Raw genomic sequence first — 23,049 nt, 5'->3', positions numbered from 1 at the left:
AAGAGCAGCACTCCAGCTGCAGCACTCCACCTGTGGCTCAACAAAAGAGAGAAAAAAAACACCACCCAAACCTGCTCTGACCGCGACGCTGGTTGGGGGGAATCTGCAGCTCTCTCTGTTGTCTGTCTCTCTCTACATGATGCTCCATTCAGCTTGACTCTCCTGTGCAGCGTCACAACTGTGCAGTCTTTGTTTGTGCACCATACATAATACTCTGTCAGTAAAAACACTCTCCTTAGATGCACATAATATGCTTAGAGTCATTAAATGTCACTTCCTGATCAGTCTTTCTGCTCTATAATGTCTTTACAGCATGAGGGGTGTAAACGTGATACTCGCTCCACTGAAGATAAATTATTATCGTGGATTCAAGATGTCCCACATCTTATTTTCAGCTACAGTCCTGAGACGCTGACCCAGTGTTTGGTGTTTTTCGGTCTCTTCGGTTCCCTAATAATCCTCAGGGTGTTTTTTTTATTACTTCATTTTTCAGCTTTGTGTTTTCAGCCTTTGTGTTTTTAGTTCAGTTTTTAATGTGTTCCACGGTGTTCCTCAGGTCAGGTTATCAAGTCTCCATCTATGTTTGGTATCATGCTATGTCACTTCCTATTTTATTTTGGTAGTGCCTTGTCTTGTGTGCCTGGTGTTAGGTGTTACTTCCCTGTGTCTTATTTACTTCAGCTTTCTCTCCCAGATGTCTTCATTCTGCCAAAATCAACTTTCTATACACATTATCTCAGGCTCTCCTTGTCCTTTGTTGAGTTGTTCTTCATGGCTGTGTGTAACCTTGTTCTGTGGCTCTGAGGTTATTCTAGTGATTTCTTGCAACTTATTCCTTGGCTCCACATGACATATGTTTTAGATTCTTTGGTATTTTATTATGTCTTATACCGAAGGCATTAAAACCTTATAGAGAATTGCCAGAGACTACGATATTTTGCCTTTGATATGAGTAATGTGGGGAATCCAGGATAGTTTGTGATGTATTATCACACCAAGGAATTTTATTTCAGATACTCTAATTCAGTGTTATTAATGTCAGTTTACTGTTAGTAGAATATGTGCGATTCCCAAATATTATGAATTTTGTTTTGCTCAGGTTCAATGTTAATTTATTGTGGTCAAACCAGGTCTTCAGATTATTTAATTCATTTTCTAGTTCTTTCAGAAGTTGTTCCAAGTTACTTCCACAGCACAGTAAGTTTGTATCATCTGCAAATAATATTATTTTCGAAGACTTTGAAATCTCATTAATATACAATATGAAAAGCAGCGGCCCCAAAACTGATCCTTGGGGAACCCCACACACAACAGGTTTCAGTTCTGACTTCATGGCATTTATTTGGGTAAATTGTTTATGGTTTTTAAGGTAACTGTTAACCCACGATAAGGCCACCCCTCTGACCCCATATGTACATGGTTTGTCTGTATCGAATGCTTTCTTTAAATCTAAAAAAACTCTGACAGCATATTTTTTGTTTTCAATAGCAGTTGTTACTGTATCTATAAACTCCATTAAGGCATGCGTTGTGGTCCTTTTGGGTCTAAATCCATACTGCTGTTCATATAGTACATTGTTTTTTATGATAAAGTCATTTCGTCTATTTTTTCCAGTATCTTAGAACTGCAGTAGTAGAGAGATGGGCCGATAGTTTGTGAGAAGATGTTTATCTCCAGCTTTATATATTGGAACTACCTTTGCAATTTTCATTTCATACCTCCCCTCTAATGTGGACACCGGATCAGCTGGAGGCGCAATCGAAGATTGCAGCAGTCCCAGGTCAGATGTACACACTGGAACTCTTTCCCATGTCGCTGTCTGTGTTTATTGTGCTATGGTGTGTTGATATCTGTGCATTCCTGTATTATCTTTTTTGCGTTACACATTTCGATGTTTTTTTTTCCTCGCTACCTGGCCTGACCTGTCTCCCCAATGTGATGTTTGTGTATTGTATGTACGGTCGGCAAGGTCTGTCATCTCGGTTGTGGGCAAAAGACCTGCAACTGACAAATAAAGGTTATCTCATCTCATCTCATTGTGCTAATTGTGTTTTATGTCTAATTAATTTCTTATTAGGTTCACGTCTGTTAATCCTGGCGTAGCTCTGTACTGTTGCAAAACCTGGTAGATGGTCACTTAAGTCATTTATTATTAATCCACTTTCAACATTCCTGTCAACAACATTAGTGAAAATATTATCAATAAGTAGGGATGGGTATTGATAAGATTTTCACGATTCCGATTCCATTTTCGATTCTGTTTAACTATTCGATTCTTTATCGATTCTCTTATCGATTCTTTTTAAAAGAGGAGAACATTAAGGTCGATTAGCTTAGAACTTTGTTTTATATCTTCTCTTTGAACAAGATAGAAATTTAAGAGTAACCTGGCCTTACAAACCCAACAGTGAGATCTTAAGAGATCCAGCCTACGGCTCTTCAATGGGTGTCACAGGATCCCCAGGAAAAAAATTGTAAATGTAAAATAATAAAATAAATATTCTTCTGTAGCAATTACACAAGAATATCCAGTAATGTCCTGCCTACAATTAAACACATTCACTTACCGAAAATCGGGGCATCTGCTGTGGCAAATGGGTGCAAGCCTTTGACCACAAACTGAGTCACTGCTCGGTGACATTCGTCTATCCTGGCCTGAAAGGAGACGCTACCGGTAGACTGCAGCGAGAACTGCCAGCATCTGAGCCAGACTCTGTCTCTCATCATGGTCACTAAATGCACAGTAATGGCAGGTTTTGTAATAAGGCAGATCGCGCTAACATAATATGCACTGTTAGTTGATTATTTACCTGCCGCATTAACGGGAGAGGACGTGCAAACGTTACCGCTGCTGCTGGGTTGAGAGTCACGAGTCCGGAGCGGAATTAAAAACACGACATTCATTTAAGGTCATCGTGTGTTTTGTGAGCAAATGCTTTTGCATATTCGCAGTGTTTCCTCCCTTAAATGAAACATCTACTTTGCAAGTATTGCAAGTTGCCCTGTTGTCATCCGTTCTCGTAAAGTATAACCAAACTTTTGAGCGTTTGAGCCGCTTAGGCGCCGTGTTTCCTGCCAGGTAAATGACGCTCCGCAACGCGGTGACATCATTCGGGGCGACTGGAATCGATAAGGGAATCGTTTGCAAAAATGGCAAACAATTCCAAGGAATTGAAACAGTGGGAACCGGTTCTCAACAAGAACCGGTTTTCAATACCCATCCCTATCGATAAGTGTAGCACTATGTGAGGTTATTCTAGTTGGACGGCAGATTAAGGGATAAAGACTAATGCTGTTTTTTTATGTATGGACAAAATCAGTGATGGCACTGTTCACAGTTGGATTCAACAAATCTATATTGAAATCACCACATATAAATGTCATTTTCTAGTTGTTAATCGGATTGTACATCTTCAACATTTCCTCTGTGAACATTTTTATACATGATCCAGGCATCCTGTGGATACAGCTGATTTGCAGATTCTTTGACTTTTCACCTTCTATTTCAATAATTATGGACTCCATTATGTTATCCAGTGCTAGAGACAGTTCACTGAGGATTCTACATTTGTAATTATTATCAGTATACAAGGCAACAGCCTCTCCCCTTTTTTATTTCTATTAATGTAATACATGTCATAGCCATCAATCTTCACTAAGTTTTGATCCCCATCTAACCAAGTCTCTGAAACTGCAATGACAGTGAATTTCTTAGAAAACTGTGCCAGACAGTCCAGGATTTTTGAATGGTTTGAATTGAGCCTTCTACTATTAACATGCATGACTGATATTACATTATACATTATTATATTTTGATTGAACTGCTCATTTGTATAATACTCACATTTTTGATCATGCTTATGGGTATAGAAATTGTTTTCAGGGTCTATATCATTTTCCAAGTCCCATAGTCTGTTATCAGTATACTCAAAGGGTTTCAGTCCCAAATCCTTATATACAACGTTCACATATGGGTAAGGTTCATTTTCACCTTACTAAGAAAAGTGATTATTTAGCACAGTTTTGTCATGTCATATGATTTATTCCTATAGTTAGTGTCTCGGTTTTTAACATTTCTAGTATATATCCAGTTCTGAAAGTTCTTTAATGACCACAATTTTTGGTTCTTCTGGTGTTCCTTTGAGTTCAAATTCAAATTCAAATTCAAATTCAAATTTTATTTGTCACGTACACAGTCATACACAGTACGATATGTAGTGAAATGCTTGGACAACTGCTCGTGACCTAAAGAAAACAAAAAAGGAAAAGGCTATGAATAAGATAGGAAATAAATATGAAAAATTAAAAAGGGTAAATTTAACTAGGAAGGAATAAAATATAAATTAAGGTTAAAAATGAAATAACTGTACAACACAAATTAGAATGAAGGGTAAATTTAACTGGGAAGAATAAGATAAAATATATAAATTAAAGTTGAAAATAAAATAACTGTACAACAAAATACACAATACACAATATAGAACTATATAAGAATGTATGAAGAAATCTAAATATAAATAAATATATACACAATAACAGCAGCTGTACAAGTATTAACCGGAAATGAAGAATATAGTGACCAGTGTTGTGCAAAACCAAAGTCCAGAAAGTCCAGTGTGTGTGTAAGAACTGTATGTGTGGGTCAGTACTGTGTGGTGGTGTGATTGAGAGTTTGATGTAGACCTTGCAGTTTGCAGTCCATGTTGAATGAATCTTGTTTTGTCTTCTTAGTATTCGTGCTTGTCGTGCTATGTCAGCATTTTTCTTTGTCAGATGGTCATTTATGTAGACATTGGTTCCTCTCAGCTTCTTAGCTTGTCTTAGTAGCTCCTTTTTTGATTTTCTATTCACGAAGCGTATTATTATAGATGGTTTTCCACTATTATTTTTTTCGAGGCAGAGGATGGCAAGATTCAGTATCTTTACTATTAATGGTAATTCCCTTGCCACTAAAGAAATTGAGAATTTGTTGCTCCAAAGAGTCGATGTCAGCTTCAGTGGGATCCCAGCCTTCCTCTGCCACTACATACGTTCTGTGTTTGGTCTCCAATCCACTTACAATAAGTCATTCATGCGGGTGAACTCTAGATCTGCCACTTGGGACTCAAGTAGGGCTATTTTTTGTCCTTTTCTTCATTTAGTTTTTGCAGTTCTTTAATCTGTCCCATCATATCCAAAATCAATTTCTGTTGTTTGGAAATAGTAGAAAGCTCTGGTGGATCCTGGGCCTGGTGCCTGATGGTGGATCCTGGGCCTGGTGGCTGCTGGAGGATCCTGGGCCTGGTGGATGCTGGAGGATCCTGGGCCTGGTGGCTCCCCAAAGTAATCGTGTGAGATGAGATCCTTTTTTTCCCTGTTAGTTTTCTTGCCACATGTTACCCTGCTGTACTCTTGGGTGCGAGGAGGTGGAGTCTTACTGTAGCAGGTCAAGGCTCCTCTGTTGGAAAGCTAACGCTAGCCTGTTAGCCTGTTTCCAGGTTTGGCTGTAACTGAAACCTTGAAACATGAAACAGAGATGCAGGAAGAGACAACAGAAAATGATGCAGGATGCCGCAGGGACACAACACAGATGACGGAGGGAGATAACGCAAACAAACCAGCCTGCGTTTGCAGCATGCTTTTCTATCTATTAAGTGGGGGGAGTCATTTTACTTTAGCACTTCAAACTTCTTTACGTTAGCAGCTCATACGTCTGCGTAACAATCCTTGGCTAAAATAAAGAGCATGTCTACTGAGCTACTCCAGCATCATTTCTCCTTTGCTTTGATATGCTTACAGCTGTTCACGGTGAGTGAACCCCAATGTTGTTAAACTCTGAATGTGAGGAACAATTATGGAAGACCCCATAAAAATTCTGCCACACTAATCTCTCTGTCAGGAAGTGACCACATTGGTTTTCATCTCTGTTTCCTTTCCTGACACCAACTGAGGTCCTATCATCCACATCTATTCATAACCGGGCTGATAGCATGTAGAGTCAGCTTAAAGCATAAGAGGACAAATGCAGCATGTTTCACATTAATTATGTCAATGAAGGCTGACCCGGAGCTGTTAGAAACGACCATAAAACACGTAGAAGAAGAGAGAAGGTATTGGTTAGATGACCCCAGATTGACATCTGTGCTACATTATTAATCTTACTACAAGAACTGGCTCTTAATACACACACACGCACACACACGCACACACGCACAACAAGGTGAGCTAAATTATACATACACAAATGGTCAGGACAGGGTTTGCCCGCAGCAGCAGTTACTCTGCCTCCATGCTGATAAATGAGTTCTAGCATGTGCGTGCTGGGAAATCAAGCTATTGTGGTGAATATGTAAATGAGCGCACGCTGAAGATTTCTCTATAAATAACACGTTTATCATTAAATGATATCAAGGCGGTGGATGAGCGACTACGAGCACAGACACAGAGAAGAAGTCACGTCTACTCAGTGCTCGTTTACTTAAAGCATCAGATGCAAATGATGACTGGATTTGATGTGAACTGACTTTAGCTGCTGCTTAAGGTAATAACACTGTTGGATGCTATGCTGGAAGTTTTTATAGAGTAGAACAACATGCACGTATATGACTCAACATACAGACGTGCTTTCACATTATGTCTCTAACACAAATTTACTGTACAGTTGCTGTACAGTATAGTTCCTCCATTTCCAGAGAAATATGAGGACTGTGTACTTGTTCTACATCCCCTTTCCACAGCAAACATTTAGATTTTTGTGGCAGGAAGGAGCAAAACGCCACAAAAAAAGAGACAGTGGCTCATTTCTATTCAAATGTGTCAGCGAGCTGTCACCGGGGGCCTGCGTGCACACTCTCAGCAAACCAAATCTAAATGATTAATCTCACTGTTTGCTCCTGTGCTTCCCAACTGGGACGTGTCAAATTGTCCTCTGTGAAAAAAGCATTTCTTGTTTCTGTTCTTTGGAGCAGAAATACCACTTTTTGTTGTTTCAGCATAAATGGTTGAGATTAATAGGTGTTTTTATTCTCCTTGCAGATGGTAATGATGGGAGGAACCCATGTGTATGAAATCGTCATTCAGGTGAAGATCTGTCATCTCTGCCTGCTGCCTGTAGAGTAGTTGTACACCTGGTAATATGGTCCTCACCTTATGTTACCTCATTTGACACCTCCGTATGTTCAGGATGAGAATACAACAAGTGTGATTTATCCAGCACACAGCTTCAAAATACAGCCAGAGCTTTATAGAAGCAGTACATTTGTTATTATACACAGTATTTTATTTTGAAAATTAATCAGTTGCTCTGTGCCATTCCTGTGTCTTCCTTGCTTCCCAATCTCCTCTGTGCATTCATCCACACATTGCTCCCTGCAAGTGAAAGTCCAGAGCAGAGCAGTGTTCAGTTACCTGAAAGCAGCATTATGATGGTATCCACATATCATGTAGCAATACGAATCAAAACGTTGGGACCAGCATTAATGCACTGAACCTCATTAACAGAGACTAATGAGGATCGGTCAAATGCCAACAACAAAAACAATACAATAAATGATTGTGGGGCAATTGTGTTGATTTATACAATAGAGGATTGTTCAAACACAGGAAGACGGTTCATGTAGCAAACTAATGAGAACAGGGGCCAGGCAAGAGAGTCCAAAGACAACCAAAACTTGCAGGAATTAGACAAGAACAGGACCCTTATGTTTACTTATTACCAGCACTCAGGCCTGAGTCCCTCTTTAAGGCTTGTGGTTATGATCTGTGTCTGCTGCGATATTTCTCAGGTTGCTAGTACTGACTGTAATCACATATACTGTAACCTTGTTAGGACTGTTGGATAACCATATGCTGCTAAAACTTTTTGTCCTCTTGTACACAACACCAGAAATGTCGATGGTTTGATTCCAGCCAGAAACAGAAATTACTTCAGGAAAAGCATCCAGTATAAAAACTGGAGATGCTTTGTGGCAGGGGAGCAACAGGTAGCTTTACCCTGAGGCTGCTGTATGCAGGTTTCTGTGCTAACTATGGGGAGCTTAATAATCCTTCAGCGGTTGAAGATTCCATCAACGAATGATCGTTTATGTTGCACAATTTCTGTGTCACTTAAAAATATAAAATCAACTCAAGAAATATACAGTAGCTCTGTAATATGAACACACATTACCAAAAGTCAGATGAACCGCATTAACCGTTCCCTAAAAGTCACAGAGACAAACGGATTCAACTCTTGCTTTGTGCTGGATAATAAACTTGTTTTGTTATTCTGCCAGCATGATTTATATTAAATGGTTTGCATGAATCATTCAAATTGTCTTTTAACATTTTCTTTCCTCCTTTCTTCACTTGTTTGTCTTTCAGCTGACTGAACAGGGAGGAGGTCTGAGTGGGGAAAGCACTAAAACTGAGTGCAAACACTCACACAAACACAAAAATATGCACATATCAGCAGCACACCTGACACATCCAAACTTCTGGGAACATAAACACACAATTAAATACAGCAGAGTGACTGAAATGTCAGCACACACATGCTCAGACCTCCCCCCCCACCACCACCACCACACACACACACACACGCTAGCACAGTGACACACAATAAGAAAGACACTGATGTGAGATAGCGTGCGCCCTCACATGCACCTGCAAAGATTCACAAATTCAGCACCTTATGAGTAGACCTGACGTGCATTCACACATATGTATTGTTGCAGAGACAGGTCTGCAGAGACTGCCGCTCACAGGTGGATGAGCAGAGATGTGTTTGAAGTGGAGCACAGCATTAAGTCATGTTCCTGACTTGCTTCAAGATGAAATTATAAGAATAATGAGAATAAAAGGTGTCGTGCAGCGTTGTAGTGCCGTCAGTCTTAACGAGGTTGCCACGTGTCCCGCTCGTTTTCAGTCATAGAGACCCAAATACGCACAAACCTCCCACCAATACACACATTTATTGGCAAATAAAAATAAACAATAACAAAAAAACAGCATGACAAACACTAAAGGTGTCATGATCCGCTCAGCTATGTTCACTGCCTGTGTGCCATTTCCTCGTTATCCCGTGTATATATAGTGTGTGCATCCCTCTGTTCCTTGTTGGATCCCTCTGTTTGTCATTCCCAGCGTTTCCTCTGCTGGTGTACCCCACGTTTCTCCAGGTCTCAGGTTTTCTAGTATGTTTCAGGTTTCATGTTTAGCCTCCCAGTATAGGCTTTTGATTTTCTTTCTAGTTGTCTCCCCTCAGGTTAATAGTCTGGGTAACGTCTTCACCAGCACTTTACCATTTCAGTCTCATATTATCACTTCATCCCGTCCGCTTACTTCCACTTACGCAACATCAACCATCTTTTCCCTTTTCCCACCCTCCATGGTGCTGTGATCCATAGCCTTGTCACTTCTCTGACTGATTATTGTAATTCTCTTCTGTCTCACTAATAAGTCTCTTCATAAACTCCAAGTCCTCCAGAATCCTGCAGCCTGGATCATAACTCGCACATCACCAATGTTCTCCAGCAGCTTCACTGGCTGCCCGTAGACTCACTAGAATCATTGTTTCTCACCTTTATAATAACCTGGCCCCTGCCTACATGTCTGATTTACTCCACACTGCTGCTCCCTTAGGTCTTCATTCGGCAGTCACCTCTTGTTCCCTCTGCCCGTCTCACCACTATGGGAACAGAGCTTTTAGCTGCTCTGCTCACCGGAATTCACTTCCTCCTGATATCAGGGATGCTGGCTCTCTTCCCCTATTCAAGTCAAACCCCCAAATCCATCTGTTCAAACTGACTCACTCTTTAAACAAATGCTGCTTTTATCCTTGTACTGTACTGTTTATTGTCTCTTATGCTTTGTACAGTGACCTTGGGCTTTAGAAAATCACATTTTCCTTTCTTTCTGTGTCACGCACAAAAACATACACTTCTTTGGGAAAAATAATAAAGTAAAAATGGCCTTGACAGCCGGCGCCTGTGAATACGGGGAAGATGAAACTGGCTGGAGTTCTGTCTACAAATCAGAAAATTGAGTGGAGGACAAGTAGGACAAGAGAGGAAGAGATGAAATAAAGGCGAACAGAGAAAAACAAAGGGCTTTGTTTAAAATGCTAATTGTAAAATGTGGTAAAAACTAAGTGGAAGTTAATGGCAGAGAAATTATTACTAAGTCTTAAAGGAAATCAGCTGATTGATCCTCCTGCTGTGGCTGGGTGGAGGTGGTTCGTCCTTCTGGGCTTTATCAGCAGGAAATCTCAGCCTTATATTTAGCTACAGGGCTGCTGGACCTCAGATCTGCAGTAAAGGCCTATAAATGGTAAAGACTAGTCTGAAGACTCATGCTCTGATATTTAAGAAAGAAAAAAGAAAAAGGAGCTAAATACTGCATTATTACAATCCTGTTATTATTTTACTGCTATTATAGTTTGACAACTCAAAAATGAAATGATATAGTCAGGTCCAAGTGGATGTGGAATTCCTCCTGGAGGAAATTCATGCCCCTTTTTCAACAACCTGAGGGGAGCTAACAGATTCAATCCCATGCAAGACCTTTTACAGTTTGGCAGCTGTGCAGACAAATATATAAATCATTCACTGGAAGAGTCGAACTGTTATGGTGCCTCCTTGTTAATTCTGTCTACTAGCATAACAGTTGAATGCGTTCAGCTTATTTCTGACTTCAATCATTTGTTTAAAGTCAAAATTCTATTTTGAAAAAAAAATTAAAATGTGGAGATTACAGCTGTTTCAAGACAAACCGCCCTCTGTATAGCACCAACTCATCTGCTTTGTGTAGATGAGTTGGTGAGTCGTGTGTAGCCTTGTGGTAAAACAGGTTTTCACTTTCTTGCATGAGGTTGACCAGATGCAGTTTCTTACACCATCTTTTCAACGTTCTTGTACTCATCACCGCGCTGTGTTTATGAGCTAAAAGAGAAATCATTTCCTTGATTGCGACTAAAACTGATTCTGAATTATGATTTCACCAAGTCATCTCCGTAAGGGGCTTTGTAGAGAGTATCATGACAGTTTGTCTTGAAGCAACAATTTTCCAACAATTTGTTTTTATTCTCGAAGTGATTGATATGTTTTGAACACTGTGACCCTAATACTCCAACGTATGAATGACTGGCTGATAGAGCAGACGCGGAGACAGGACTGAGCTCAGAACAGCTTTATTACTCAAGTTCAGGGGACAAAACAAACAGGAGTCGCAGACTTAGTGGTTGCAAAACGAACAGAGAGCATACATGAAGAGAGAATGACAACAACGTGACAAAGACCAGACAAACACGCAGAGTAAATAAGAACAGAAGGGAATCAGGGCAGAGAGGACACACCTGGGGAACACAGCTGAAGGAATCTAACTGATGAGAGAAAGGAAGCAAAGCAGAGCATATACACAAGACGCAGGACTGTGAAAATAAAACAGGACTAGCTCACAGACAATAGGCCCAGACGAAGACATACCAACTTAAACCAGGGAAGAGGAAAACGAACACTGAGACCGGACAGACTGAACACAGAGACTGGACCACACGGGAACAGAAAAATAAAGAAGCATGGAGACAAGACTGATTCTTACAGAGGACACAAAGGTGAGACTAGGACAGAAGACATGAGGGAACGACCGGAGGGACAGGCAGGGATACAACATGAGCAAAACTCAGACCAAAGCTAGGTGAGAATCTAAAGTTTAATAAAATAAAATTCAAAACACTGGGGCAAAAGCTATTCTAACACCTCATCAGTACTGTGACCAGCACCATTCCTTCTGACGGGTGAAATATACAGAAAACTGTTGTAGATGCAGTAGACCCATTATAATAATTTGCAAACAGAGAAAACTTTCAAAATGCTAGCTAAAAACAAACCCCTAAAAATCCTTTTATAGAATAAAATGACATTTTTATCCAGATAAAATCATTTAGACTCAGCTGTCAGTTGTATATGTGGGTAAACTTGATAAAACAGGTTAAGCTGTCTCTGTTAGGTGATTGTCGTGGTGTCATTCTGAAAATAAACAGGCAAAAATAATATAATAAAAACCTTTTGCATACTTGCTTTTAACTCCTTCCAATAAAATGAAAGGCAAAAATATTCTAGCTGAGCTGCTGTCAACTCAGATATATGCACGTTATGATAAGTCTTCACTTTAGTGCTAAAACATCCTGAAATCAGTGATGAAGGTGACACAAATTCCCCATTAACCCAGAGCAGCTTATAAATAGGCTCAGGGAGGTATGCTCTGCTTATCTCTCTGATTTTAAGGGTGTGCTTATTGATTTGTCCACCTAGTTTGCTGCTTTTATTGAATTGAAACCTTACAGCTTTAAGACAATGGTGTCTGTTATATTTAGGGATGAGTGTGGAAGTGTGTGTGTGTGATGAATACTGGTACTGCCAATTTACAACAGGAGAGTGGTTTATTGATTGCTTCAGTCTTCTTTGGACTTAAAAGTTGCCGTGACTCCAGTCGGTTCAGTTAAGGCAGATACAGCAAGTTCGAGTTTGGGTGGATTAATCGAAATTTCTGAGGATCAGCAGAGAAAGTGAGCAGTCATGACAGGTGTGAAGCATTATGAAAATGAGATGGACAGGGCAAAAGCTTGAGATGATGGAATCTGAGGAAGACCTCGGAAAAAGGCAAAAATGTGAGTAAGTGTGAAAATTGAAAAGGTAGTGAGAGTGAAGAAAATGGGTTTGGAGAAACTGCAGAGAGAGATCATTACAATAACACAGCTGTAATAGGAAGAATGTGTTACAGGAAGTCCAGAGCAAAGGGAAATGGATCTGAAATTGGGTGGTGATGCTGGAAATACAGGGGGGCAATGACTGCATCAGTGCGACAATGAAGGCATTGGTCCATCTTCAAAGCCGTACGGCACATCATCACCCTCTGCACTGACACAGCACAGACTGAAAGTTTTCTACTGTAACGAGAAAAGAGTGAATGTGAGTGTGTGTGTGTGAGAGAGAGAGATTTCACAGCGCCGTATTGTCACACCAACACGTAAAGTTTGCAGCTGAGCTCCAGCAGGCTAAAAATGGAAATAAGGAAGGACGAGAACAAAGAAGAGAGCAACACAGATGGAAATGAGGGCCGGAGGAGGAAGAGGAGAAATGCCAGCAGGCGAATGAGAAGTGCCGAGAGGCGACCTGAAATAAACATCAGGGCTGTTTGCGAGTAAGGAGAAGATGAAGGATGAGGGAGAGGATACGAGTATAATTCACACTGCAGCTCCAGCAGCAGCAGGTTTCAAATAGAAATGAAGAAGAGCTGATAGGTGAGGTCAAGGCATTGATTAGCCACACTAAATATAACCAAAGACAGCACAACGACATCGTGAATGTGTCACAAATATGCACAAACTTTTAGTTGCTTACATGATGCCAAGCTAAAGGCACAGTGTGAGTGCGAAGTGATCTGGACTCCTGCTACATTTGTATCAGTTAGGGAGTCTCCTTAGCTACACAGCAATGAAGCAGCATGTAGCTGTGCAGACAATCAGCTGATGCATGCGTTTCATAGACAAACGCATCTACCTTTAAGAACAAACCAAGCACACAGGTGTTACTTTATTTTATATCGACATACTGATTTTGTTCTTGTCTCATTTTGTCTAGAAGCAGGTGTGTACAGTAAAATAGGCTAATTTACTGCCGTTTATGGAGGAGCAGCTTACTAGCATGTGCGTGGAAACCTTGTTAGTTTGCTCCAAAAAAAATAAATAAATAAATAAATAAATCTAAGTTACTGTTGGATTTATGAAACATGAAGCTCACAAGGCTGTGTTGATCTAACCAATGTGTATATGTTAATAACTCTGTATCATTTGGCACAAACAGGCTTGTGCAATCTGCATCCTGCCACGCCCCCATTTCTCTGTATAAGGAAACACGTTTTCCTCCAGGTGGGGACGATGTTGCAGGAGAGAAGCCTGCACCGCTGAAGCAGGACAGCAGGAGAAAGTCTGACTGAAACAAAGGAAGCACAGCTTTCTACAGGAATGACTCTTAAAATAAAAGTTTAAACACCAAAGCTCATATGAACAAGAGTAACAGGCAACAAGAAAAAGAACAAACAGGGAGAGGAAAATTTGATCTGTCAGCTCAGCAGGAGACAAAAGATTTTTGCAGCATCTGTGTGGTAGTGCAAAAAACAATAAAAAAAAAAAAAAAAAAAACCTCCAAGTGATGATATAAAGCAATGACAATTCCTTTTTAATGAAAGATAAGATCATATGGTAATAATATCATCATGAATACTATTCATTTAAAATTTTGTAAAACAATTAGGCCTTTGTTTGTAAAGAACAAACACATTCAGGTAGAAAACTATTGTGCGAGTAATATCAGCAGGTTTTGTGTTCCTAACCTGCTGATATCACTCACCACATGTGCAAGTTACTCAGCCCACGTTCTCTAATCCACCCACTGTATACTGATAACAGATCCTCCCTCTTGACCTTTACCTGCTCACCTGGAGATTTCCAAAAAGAGCTGATCAGACGGCAGAACAGTTTAATGCCTCACCACGCTCCATCATAAATGAACTAAAGTGATGGGGTTTGTGGCGCTCACTCTCATGAAGCTTTGCTGTTTCTCTTTTAGTTACACTGCAGGTAACACAGAAAAACAAAGTGTAAACATGAACAAGATTGCACATATTGGTCATCTTAGTTCTTGTCACTGGCTTTGTTTTGAGTCTCCAGGTATAACGTGTCAATCTCAGCACACTTTGGATTAAAAGGAGGATGTTCTTCTATTCTCGTGTTCGACGGACTCTCAGGTTCATCAGCTGTCATTGACCCTGCTCCAGCGTCCTTTTGCAACACTTTCACAGCCCAGATTTGCCTTCTTGACCTGCACATTAGAGACACTCACCTCAATGAAGAGACCACTTTAAGAAAGTGAGCTGGCATTTAGATTTAGTAGAATGAGTTCTGCTCACTGAGAGAGCGCTTAAAGAATGGAAGAAGTGATGAGGATTCTGCTAAAATCAGCTTTAACAACACCACACATGCTTTTGTGTAACAAATATGAACAGATGGCCTGTAGTTAGCGACTCGCAGGAGCTCAGATATCGATTCAATTACAATGTGAACAATAGACCAAGTTTGAGTAAAATACACTGTTTTTAGACAACCAAAGACTTTTGTGGTAGTGATAAAGCAAAGCCACCTCATGGATGCATACACACGCGCACACACACACACACACACACTACAAATAAAGTTTTTCATGAATGCAAAGAGAATTGCCAGCAGACATCAAAAACGAGCAGCCAGAAGCAGGGACAACATCATCATCTTAAAGTGTGCAGTGCCAACAAGTCTACTCGCAGAATCACAGCAGTGAAGATCAACATCCAGTAACAGCACAGCCTCGTTAACACAACCTGTACCCACCCAAAACAAGCACACATCCAGCAGCGTCCGACAGCAAACCTCACACTTCATCATTCTGAGTTTAATGAATAGACCTCTGCTCTCCTTGCTTTTGAACCTCTGCCTGTTTGACATCCAGCTGACAGACTGTGTGCACATTATTTACTCCTCAATCAAATCAGCACAAAAGACAAGCTCAGTGAGACAGAGTCAGGTCAGACGCACCAATAAACTGTCAGCATGAGTGTAAAGAGGGAAGTAACCATGGCAGGTTATAATATCTGCACACCTGCTCGAAGTGTCAGGATGTCATCTGTCACAGCTGTGGATGCACCTGTCACTGTCAAGTGTTTCACAAACAGCTGAAGCCAATCAGCCAGTGCAATGTCATTTTGTGGATACTTTAAGTATATCTCATACAAATGATGTTCTGTTCCAACATCTGATCCAGATGTGCAAGATTAAATACCAACGAAAGAGTGTTAAGTGAACTTAAATTAGGCAACCTTTTCTTTAATATGTGTATCGCAGCTTAGACACAGGTTGTCTAAACCATGGATACTCGTTTTCCCGCATAAACTGATTTTTATAAAAGAAAAATCTGCATTTTCTAGATCAAGTGAAACTTAAAACAGTGAGGTGGGACACTCTGTCATCCTATAAAGGGACTGTATGGCATTTCTATCGCTGTTAAGAAAGCTTGTGCTGCTTCTCTCTCATGTCATTTTCCAGGTAATGCCTTTTCCCACCTGAAGCAGGTAATTGAGTCCAGGTGTTTTTGCTTTGCTCAGATGACAGTGCAATGGTTGGGACTGCCAATTAGCCTTACATGTGAGTTTCCTAAGTTGTATGCATCCCTCCTGAAACCCAAATATGACCGGGACACCGAACAGCAGGGGAAAGTTTCAGCAGTTATTGTGGTATGAAAACAGAATACATACATGTACAAATATAAAGATCTCATATGAAACCATTAAAATAGACTCTAGCTTCCATTAAGCTGTAGCAGGAAAATTCAGGATTCTTCTTTTTCTTTATCTCGTTCTTCTACCACCCTTTTCCTTTGCATCCTCTTCTCTCACACCAACCCTCTGACTGCCTTCTTTCCCCACACCACATCTCCGTCCTCTTTTTCTCCTGCCTGCCAGCTCCACCTTCAACATCCTTTGTCCTACTATCTCTCCTCTGCACATGTCTAAACCATCTCAGCCTCACATTTCTAACTCTGTCTCCAAACTGCCGTCTCTCTGATGTTCTCATTTCTAATCCTGTCCATTCGGCTCACTCCAAATGACAGTCTTCAGCTCTGCTACCTTAAACTTGACCTGTCTTTTTGCACGTGCCACCATCTCCAAATCATCCATCATAAGGAGGTCTCACTACCATCTCGCCCGCTCGTTCCTTCTCTTCCACTCTTGCTGCCATCCCAGATACACCAAACACTCCTGCCTTTGCTTCTTTCTCCTTCTCCTCTTCCTGTCTTCAGCCAGCAGTAGCAGATTCCACCTGCACCGTGTTGGCCAATAATACTGGAGGTGGTCCGTGTTAACACCGGCCTGAACCTATGCATAAATCTTATTTTTGGTGAACCACGTTTGACTTGGCACAGACTTAACACCAGATCCCCTTCCTGATGCAGGTTTGCCCATTTATCCAGGATCAGGGCTTTTGGCCTCCCCATGGCAGGGTTAGTGAGCTGATAAATAACATGGGGGTGAAACATTAGCATGCACAGTTAGCTTGTGTTTACCTCTGTTATCCTCATTAAAGCAGTTTGAAAGTTTTGCATCCGTTTATTTGGATCAGCAGTTTTAATAAATGATTCGATTGAGCTGCAATGCATCGTGTGTGTGAATACAATATTAAAGCTTTCTTTCCCCGTGCTTTCCTTCAGTCTCTCCCATTTTCACTAACCTCGGTGAATTGGAGCAATACAGCATCAGGATTTTCCCAGATTTTTATTTTTAACTCATTTCTTATTTTCTCTGCCTGGAGGTAATTCTCACCTTTTATTGACTTTATATTCACTTATGCTGTCACTAAACTGGAGCTCTGTTTTTTTTAATTGCCGGAGGAAACCTGAATCCGGCAGATATTTCTGTGCTGGTGTGTAAAAAATGCTGACTCAGCATTTCCATGCCTGTCAAAAACGTTTTGGTAACAGTGATGTCACTGGTGAAATCAAATGTAGTCAGTCAGGATTCGTTAGTTCCTTCTGTACATTACAAAGCTTATTTCATGCTCTCATCGCCGTTTCCTTCTTTGTTTCCTGTTCTTTGATTTGAATGTAAGACAACACTGATCTCCTTATGAATCAGTTTTACTGAGACAATATTAAAGACTCCACTCCTCCGTGACTCCAAAGATTACATTGACTTTGTTTGCTAGACTGCTTAATTGGCATCAAAGTTTGGTTACATCATTATACTGTTGGATTAAATAATCAAAGCTCTCCAGTGATAGATGAAGGTACTGGCTCCACATGAGGACTCTGTATTACTGCTGTCTGTACAGAGGCTTCATCCCACACCTGGTACATTTGGTCACGTCCAGCTATTTGTTTCAGTCCAGAGCTCAAAGGAAACAGGAAGACTTCCTGTCATCATAAAGAACTAAAACATTCTGAGAATAATATGCCAATAAAGTTACCCTCAGATCTTTGTATTGTACCTGAAGGTAACTACATAAACTGCTTTACCGAGCAGTAAGAAGTTGGCATTTGTATAAATTCTCCAGATTTTAATGTAATAAAAGCTTTTTTGGTCTCATTGCTTTTCCCAGGTCCTCTGGTTTGTTCGAAGGTGTCACAGTCCCTGAGTTTGTGAAGCGATTTATGTTCAAATTTAGTGTTTTATTTTTCTTGGTGTCATTTATTAGATCTTTTCATTGGCCAGTGTTTGTATTTTCGATCCTAAAGTCCTTAAAGTCCAACCCTGGATTGGGTTTCTGTGTATCTTGCTTAGTCAGTATTTAATATTCTATTTACTAAGTTGTTGTTATTCCCTTTTGTTTACAAGGTTTGTTTATCTTTAATATTTTGTATAGGTTATTCATGGTTTATTTTCTACTCGTGTTATGTTGCGGCTGTGCGAGCAAATAGCAAAGGTGGACCCAAGTCTTTATTTGCATCCAAATGGTGGAAGTGAGTGCAGAGAGGTTGTGAGAGTTGTTGTAATAAGCTTAGAAAAAAACAAGATCCCATGTGAATGAGGTAGTGTAGATGAAGACTGAGGCTTGGATGGTGTCTGAGGTGGAGATGGGATTAGTCTGAAAGGAGAATGATGGAGAGCACAGATTTAAACCGTGCAAAGTGGAGGCTGAGTGGCTTAAAGAAAAAGCAGGCGAGGAGATGTTTGGACTAAAGTAATGATGTCAGTATTGAGATTGACAGCGTGGGAAGGTGGTAGTGATGTAAATAACAGAAAAGCAGCAAAACACCCAGGTGAAGGTGATGAAGGTGACGAACTATTGCAGTGAGTAGCTGTGCTTTAGATCAAGGCAAGATTGAGTTTCTGTGTAATTCAATGGTGCATTTGAGTAATCTCAGTCATCACTGAGCGTGCTCCTGTGACTGGCCAGCACGTTAGTGATGACTGGGAGGTATTGTCCTTATCTTAGACAATATCTGCCTCTCCGACACCAACTTCAGAGAGTCCGGCTCCAGAGTTGAGTCTGTTGGCATCCTGAACCATCAGCCTGCTGCCCCAGCATGCAACAGCATGGAGGATGGCACTGGCCACAACAGACTCGTCAAAAAACCTGAGCTTTGTCCAACAGATGGTAAAAGAATCTCAGCCGCTTCAGAAAATAGAGACGACTCTGGCACTTCCTGAGCAGTGCAGCTGTGCTTTTAACCCAGTCCGGTTTATTGTCAATAACATGACATGCCTAAATGAAATGTTATTGCAGTGTTGTGTTCTTAGTTTTAGTTACTTTTAGTTACTGAAAGGTGACTTTCATGTAGTATTTAAGTAGTTCTCTTTTGTGTTCCTTTCGGTTCTTGTCTCGTCTTTTGTGTCGATCTGATCCAGCTGTGCGTCCCAGCTGTTGTCGCGCTGCTCTTGTCTTATGTTCGCTGTGAGTTTCTCCTCCTAGTGGCCTGTGCCGTTTCTGTGAATCTGTTCCTTAGTTGAGCCTGAAAGTTTGGATTCTCTATACAAAACAGCAGTTTGGATCCACAATCTACTGTTTACACAGCTGAACATGACAGTAGGTATCAAAATGAGATGTCACACCTGTGTGATCAATATAGCTAGATTAATAACATACGAATACCCAAGTGCAGTACCTTACAGAGAATCACCCCACCAGCACCAAATCTACATGAAGGCAGTTGTTTTCAAAAAAATTGGCTCAAAAGCAGAATGAAGAGCTACGGACAGCTTGTCTATAGCTTCTGTTTCTCTGCCCAGTTGTAACATCTGGAACTAGCATAAAAATCCCCACATTTTTACAGCAGTGTAGAGAATCATCTCCGACACCTTATCAGACATTTAAGCGCATTTAACATTTAACAGTTAAATGTTTAACATTTAACACATTTAAAACATTTGACATTTAACACACAGCGCTCTGGCTTCCTGTGGTTCTGATCCAGTGTTTATTTTAAGCACGCCTCATTTTTCTCAGAAGACATGTTTGGTCTCAAAGTACCTCTGGGTTAGCTTGTCTGGATCTGTGCTAGCCAACTTCTTATGAAGATGACACTCGGGCAGACTAACCTTGTCACCATCAGGCACAGCCTCTGATGTCAACAAATGCACATATGATGAAGTTTTATTATGAGGAATAAATACAACTTCAGATATAGTAAACACTCATGCAGTTATGCAACGCAGTTATCATTATTACTGCAATAATACTGTATGGTTGTCACAAAATTCCACAGCACACCTGGATTTGCCTGACATCACTGGAGTTGGGCACCAGTGCAGTAATGCATATGCGTATGAGGATGGAAAGGAGGCAGCATTTCAGATCCATAAAAACGTGATCTAGCTCTAATTAGGGATGACGGCTTCTTCCTGTCTGTTAGTTTCGTCTACTGACCTCCGTACAATGATGTCAACCTCATCTCCTCATCAAATCACTATCAATCACAGGCATGTCACAACATGATTCAGTCAATTCATAATAAGACTGTGCTTCATACTGAAGCCACAGCAATTCCCACAGGAACTTTCCGAGGTCAGAGAAAACCGCAGCGCACTGAAGTAGCCAATTATTCCCACAATATTTTCTCAGGATGCTCTTGTACTTTGTGACTCTCCTGCTATTGATTTTCTCATAAATGCTGAATACCAATACTTGCTGATTAGTTTACTACCATTACTTTTGGTCAGCATTAAAAGATTGTAAATATATTACTGCAGCTACAAACTGAGGCAAGCCGTCTGAACACAGAGGCGGGGCGGCGTGCTGCACTGCAGTTTTGCTGATAATCATTTACACCAGTCCAAGGAGAGCAAGAACGCTTTCATCAGGGATGAGTCAGAGACACAGCACTCCAACAAATGGTTAATGAACATCCAGAGGGAGCTTACATTCTCCTGCTTGTCTCGAAATGTTTACAAGTGCACCCAGTACAAAGACATAATGAGATCAACTCTGGTTCCTGTGTCTCCCTGCTTGTTTTTGCCTGGTGGATCCCTGTTTGTGGATTATGTAAATTTTTTATTAGAGAACCAGATAAAGACTAAGGACAATACGCACAACGCAGAGGGCTAACAAAAGACAGGTGAACTCAATTTAGACGAGAACAGAGGGAACAAAGGACGAAAGTAAAAACTCCACATGAGGAACTAAACTGGAAAATTAAATGGGAAACAAACAAAGAACAAACTCTCCATACAGCGAACACGATGCAGACGGGGGTCCACAAAAGACCAGGCGCCAGGGTTACAACAGAAAAGGATGATTTGAATATTTGCTGGGATGTTGCTGGACTTCTGTAGTTCCTCATTTTGAATCATTTTAAGATGAGCAGTCGTAATGAGACATTTCCAAACATATGCTTTCTTGCAATCATCACTTATTGTGCAATATTGTATCAGATTTAATTAAAATTGTAGTCACAGTTAACATTATATATAACCAATCACCACATGGTGCATATTAGAGTTGTCTACATTTTGTTGTCATTGGCAGCATCAGGACCACACACTCTTTGCATCCTAACTGCTGTGCAAATGTCTGCGTTCTGCAAATTTGTGTGTGGATTTTTTTTCACATGTCAGAGTTGCAATCATGAGTCGACTGAGCTTCCATAAAAATCAGAGCCATGCAACTTGATTCCCTTGGCTAATAATATATATGTGCAGTTGATTGCATGAGTGTGTTTGTCTTAACAGTTAGTGCTCGAGTCAGCATGTCTTTTATTATTAGGAACTGAATTTTGATGAGGTGGTAGATATGGATTTTAGTCGGATGAATTATAGATTGATCTCAGCATGTAAACATGTAGGGCACTGCTGTGTGTGTGTGTGTTGTGTGTGCTGAATTTCTTGGCAGATTGATGCCTGTGTGTGACCTGCAGGCTCTCGTTGTTAGTCATGGGCTCGGTGGAGCACTCCGCTCTCAGTGTGTAACCTTGGGAGGAGCATACACACCCTTTGCAAGCTCCCACTCTACCAAATAAAGCCCTATACATTTAAATGCAGCAGCTCATCTATAATTCATATCAATACCATGTCATGTAAACAATCTATATCAAGGTCCTGCCTCTGATGCCCGGGGCACTGCTCGTTTCCATCTCGTGAGCAGTTTGTATTATGATAAAATCTATGCCTGTGTCTTTATGGAATCGTGCAGTGTTTCCCTGTCTGCTCTGCTGAGGCTGGGATTATCAGGGTGTGTCTTTGGAGCAAGACTGCAGGAGGTTTTCCTCTCTTGCCGGAGGTGCTGCTCGTAAAGCTGCCCTAGAGCCAGAGCGCCATCTGCTGGTCAAATAAACAAAGCGAAAGAGGCCGAGGTGTGGTCTGCAGAAGCTGGATTCGAAATGTGAAGTGAAAGATTAATAAGAGCTTTTGAGAGTTGTCCAGGTGTCCCCAGGCTGTGGTTCCCATTACGGAAGCCAGATCACCTCCAAGAGATCATAAGATTAAACTGATGGGCCAGAGGACCATCAGATTAATCTTATGAAGGATGAGAGAGAAAATCGAGGCTGTAATCCGCACTACAAAATGACATTATCCTGACTTTTATTCAATTCAATTTTATTTATATAGCCACTTTTATCACATAATTCCTTTTGTGAAACACATTATAGTTCACATCCTCAGGCTTTGTCAGTGTTATGAAAGGATTCAAATCTGTTACTTTAAGGATTGTACTTCATATTATAGGATGTCTAATTTGAATCAGTGAAACCTTCACTTTATCTGTACCTTTAGTTCCTCAGAGGAAAAGTTACAATGTACCAAGCAATTTCTCAAGCAGAAAGCATCACTCCGTCGTTCTTTTAGATTACTCTGAATAAGATTTTGTGTATTTAAAAAAAGGTTTCTCTGCACTGAAAACTTGCAGTGAATAGTTTCTCTACTGAAGTGAGCTTTATTATTAAAAAGTCACACAAACTCTGATATTACTATTTGTCAGGTCAGGTCACCTTTGAATGTGGCTCAGATACATAAATTCAGATTGACATCTCGATGCCTTGACCTCGAGCAGAACAATCGCACAGAGCTTTC

The 23,049-nt window shown here is 40.6% G+C and overlaps 1 long non-coding RNA gene across 1 annotated transcript; it reads right to left on the bottom strand.

Moving 5' to 3' along the window:
* Positions 1–14,487: 14,487 nt before the first annotated feature.
* Positions 14,488–15,589, bottom strand: LOC113036957 (uncharacterized). The gene is made up of 2 exons (XR_003274529.1): positions 15,383–15,589; positions 14,488–14,837 (listed from the first exon to the last, which is right to left on the bottom strand). It is a non-coding gene; the product is annotated as an uncharacterized LOC113036957 (long non-coding RNA).
* Positions 15,590–23,049: the final 7,460 nt, after the last annotated feature.

This window comes from Astatotilapia calliptera, chromosome 14 (genome assembly GCF_900246225.1).
Source record: "Astatotilapia calliptera chromosome 14, fAstCal1.2, whole genome shotgun sequence".
Classification (NCBI taxonomy): domain Eukaryota; kingdom Metazoa; phylum Chordata; class Actinopteri; order Cichliformes; family Cichlidae; genus Astatotilapia; species Astatotilapia calliptera.
This window is presented reverse-complemented; position numbering and strand designations above follow the sequence as displayed.